General features: G+C 50.1%; 1 pseudogene; it reads left to right on the top strand.

The window, feature by feature from the left end:
• Nucleotides 1-3162: 3162 nt before the first annotated feature.
• Nucleotides 3163-3854, top strand: LOC105716117 (small ribosomal subunit protein uS5-like; annotated as a pseudogene).
• Nucleotides 3855-4272: the final 418 nt, after the last annotated feature.

Consider the following 4272-nt stretch of genomic DNA (forward strand, 5'->3'; position numbering starts at 1 on the left):
CAGCAATAAGGCAGGAATTAGATGCAGCAGAGTTGTGGTTCTGGAAGAGCTGAACACTCAAGGACTATATCAGCAAGTGGATGAGGGCACAGAGAGAAATGTGTTTTTATTGTTGTTTTGAGATGAAGCCTCACTCTATCACCTGGCTGGAGTGCAATGGTGCAATCTCGGCTCACTGCAACCTCTGCCTCCTGGGTTCAAGTGATTCTCCTGCCTCAGCCTTCCCAGTAGCTGGAATTACAGGCACATGCCACCACACCTGGCTAGTTTTTTTATTTTTAGTAGAGATGGGGTTTCACCACATTGGCCAGGCTGGTCTTGAACTCCTGACTCCTAGTGATCTGCCTGCTTCAGCCTCCCAAAGTGCTGGGATTACAGGCATGAGTCACCATGCCTGCCAAAATATGTGTTCTTTAAGGAAAAGAAACTGGCAAGAACAAGGCAGGGTATCAGGGCCCTGAATAAGCAAGCAGGGGATCAAAATAGCCTTCAAGCTCTGGAGGGAAAGTGGAGCTGCCTGTAGCAATGATTACAGCTGCAGCGCTCCTCATCCTGCCTGCTTTGCCTGGGTGCCGCCTTACTATATCTTTGAAGTCAGTGACCAACAGGGTAACTGCTTTTTTTTTTTTTTTTTTTTTGAGATGGAGTCTTGCTTTATTACCCAGGCTGGAGTGCAGTGGCATAATCTCAGCTCACTGCAACCTCCACCTCCCGGGTACAAGCAATTCTCCTGCCTCAGCCTTCCAAGTAGCTGGGACTACAGGTGCCCACCACCATGCCTGGCTAATTTCTGTATTTCTAGTAGAGATGGGGTTTCACCATGTTGGCCAGGCTGATCTCGAACTCCTGACCTCGTGATCCGCCTACCTCGGACTCCCAAAGTGCTGGATTTACAGGTGTGAGCCACCGCGCCCATCGATAACTGCCTTTTTTAGATCTCCAGTCTAGATCCCTTCCTGGACTTTAGACCTTCATATCCAGCTGCCCACTGGGCCCTTTCATTTACATATCCAAAGAAACTCACTCATTTTTTCCAACCTGCTCCTCTTTCTATACTCTTTATTCTTGTCTCTTCCTTCCTCTTACCCACTATATTTAGTCTTTGGTCAAATTCAGTTGCACTGGCTCCTAAATTGCTCCTAATTCCCTTCCCTCCCTGCTATTTCAGTACTAATGTCTTCATTCCAGTTACCGTTACCTCTCACCAGAATTTGCACTACAACCTCTTAACTGTTCTCCCTGCCTCTAGTGGTGCATGCCCTTTGCCAGTCTTTCCTCCTCAATGCAATTCTGATTTGATGTCCCTTTTGCTCAAACTCCTTCATTGCTACCCATTGTCCCCAGGATAAAGTGCAAAACATATTAGCGTGACTTGAATGCTCATGATCTGTTCCTCTTGCCTGTCCATCTTCACTTTTTGCCCCTTCCTACACCGTCCATGTCATTGTCCAACCGTGTCATTGTCTGGCAGTTCCCGGAAGAGGCTTAAAGGCTCCACAGTTGTGCACTTGGGGTTCTCAATGTCTTCATCTAGGCAACTTTTATTCATCTTGTGGGATTCCATTCAAAGGATTATCTTCCCCAGGAACACTTCTCTGGGTAGGGCCACTCCTGCGTGCTCCCACACCCTCTCAGTCTCCCTCTGACCTCATGCCTGTCTCCTGGGTCTGCCTCCCTGACTAGACTGGGAACACTTTGAGGCAGAAACCAGGTTTCTTTTAGCTGAGAAGCAGCTCTGCAATGGGGAGATGATGGCTTCGGAATCAACCAGGTCTGTGTTTGAAAACCAAATGTAGGTTGACACACCCTGGGCATGAGTATCATCTCAGGATCTCTGTCTCATTCACTGTGAAATAGTAACACTTCCTCCTAAGCAGTTGTGAGGATTAAATGTGGTAATAACACAAAGCACTTGGCACTGAGCCTGACACATCGTAGATGCTCAATATTGTTGGATGAGAAAGTGTGGGAGGAGAGGCTCCAAATAGGCTTATGGGCTTGTGGTCAGTCATGAGAGAGGCTTATGTGGGTCACCGTGGCCTTGGCCAGTAAGGCAGAGAGACAGCAGAGCTGGGTGGAGTTGAGGTTGGAGCCTTTGTCTAGGGAGGAAATGCTAACTGAGCAGGAGCCAGGCAGCAACCAAGACTGATGAAAAGGAAGACAGGGAAGACAGAAAGTGAATGCAGGAGGCTCAGTGAGAGTGCATGGCAGCATCTGGCTGGGACAGGCCCTTACCGAAGGTTCACGGCCCAGCTCAGAGGGGCAGGCTTGCCAAGTGCTTTAAGCCAGCACTGGGCATTAGGAAGCACATTCTCACCCTCAGTCTTGAAACTTTGGCAAACACCCTTGCCTGATCCCCATCTCCAGAGGTCTAGTTTCAGGTGCTCTAAGGTAGGCCCAGGACTGGGCATTTTTACAAGCTCTTCAGAGAATTCAGATGCGTCAAAGGGTAAGAGTCATCACTCTAGAGTGAAGGCAGCCCGGGACAGATTGGGTGAGGAAGCACCACATCTCACACGCTACGTGATCACCAGGTTTGCCCCTGGGCCTTCAGACTGTTTTCCCTAGTGACAACTGAGGGGATTGAGGTGGAAGGTGGCTGCTACTCACTTACCTGCCCTGGTGAGGACAAGCTCAGCTCGATCAAGTGTCAGGGAGCAGGGAAAGACAGGGGTGAAACAATGAGGCTGGGATGACCGCACATTCTTCCTGATCTCAAAATCCCAGCCTGCCTTCCCAGCCCCTCCCCAGAGGAGGCCAGTTGCTCCTTGGGAGGCAGGAAGTCCTCTGGGGGGTGATGGGGGTGGAGAAACACCTTCTCTTCCTTCGTATTTATTCCAGTGGTAGAGGGAGAAGCCAATGGGAAGTTGCTTTTACTTCTCCTGGGGAGTAGCTCAGAGAAATGAATCCCCAGCCAGATGCAGTGGACTCTTAGTTTGAAGAGGTCATAAAACAGAATGAGAACAAAGTCTTACTAGAAAATTAGAATCTTTCTTCTCTGAGAGACCATGAAATGACGGCTGGCGCCGGTGCAGCGAGAGAGGAGGGCGGGGGTGGAGGCCCCTGGGGCCTTGGGATGGGGAACCCCGGTAGCTTCCGACGAGGTTTCGGCAGTGGCATCGGGGGCCCAGATGGAGGCTGTGAACAGGGCCAGGCGAGGATAAGGAGTGGATGCCCGTCACTAAGTTGGGCCACCTGGTCAAGGGCATGAAGATCAAGCCCCTGGAGGAGATCTGGGCCCGTCAAAGAATCTGAGATCATTGACATTTTCCTGGGGCTCTCTCAAGGACGAGGTTTTGAAGATTATGCAGGTGCAGAAGCAGACCCGCGCTGGCCAGCGCACCAGGTTCAAGGTGTTTGTTGCCACTGGGGACTACAATGGCCATGTGGGTCTGGGTGTTAAGTGCTCCAAGGAGGTGGCCACCGCCATCCACAGAGCCATCATCCTGACCAAGCTCTCCCTTGTCCCTGTGTTCAGAGGCTACTGGGAGAACAATATCGGCACGCCCCATACCGTCATTTGCAAGGTGACAGGCCACTGTGGCTCTGTGCTGGTGTGCCTCATCCCCGCGCCCAGGAGCACTGGCATCATCTCGGTGCCTGTCCCCAAGAAGCTGCTCGTGATGGCTGGTATCGATGACTGCTACACCTCAGCCAGGGGCTGCACTGCCATCCTGGGTAACTTCACCAAGGCCACCTTTGAGGCCATCTCTAAGACCTATAGCTATCTGACCCTGACCTCTGGAGGGAGATTGTGTTCACCAAGTCTCCCTATCAGGAATTCACTGACCACCAAGACCCACACCAGAGACTCTGTGCAGAAGACCCAGGCTCCAGCTGCGGCTACAACATAAGGTTTTTAATACAAGAAAAATAAAGTGAATTAACCCTGAAAAAAAAAGAAAAGAAAATTAGAATCAAGTGACATTTAATTGAAAAATGCCTACTTCTCTACTCTGTGGATTTCTACAATCTGTATATCTGTTCTTTCCAAAGCTAATCCAGAAGATACGTATATTATAGTTCACAAGGAACAGACCCACTAAGAAGTGGCATCACAAAGCGACTTTCAGTAAAAGCTATCCTTTATTTGACCACCTTGGTCCTCGCTAAACCCTGCAAATGTTCGATCACGCAAACATGATCAAACGTCATTGATCGTGGGTCTGTGCAATTCAAGCAGCCTCTTTCCCAACCCCAGCCTAGAAGAGAATGAAAAAGCTGGCCATGAGTCAGTAAAAAGTACAAGTGGGCTGGGCATGGTGGCTCACG

This window comes from Aotus nancymaae, unplaced genomic scaffold (genome assembly GCF_030222135.1).
Source record: "Aotus nancymaae isolate 86718 unplaced genomic scaffold, 86718_ANA_hifiasm-v0.15.2.pri h1tg000057l, whole genome shotgun sequence".
NCBI lineage: Eukaryota > Metazoa > Chordata > Mammalia > Primates > Aotidae > Aotus > Aotus nancymaae.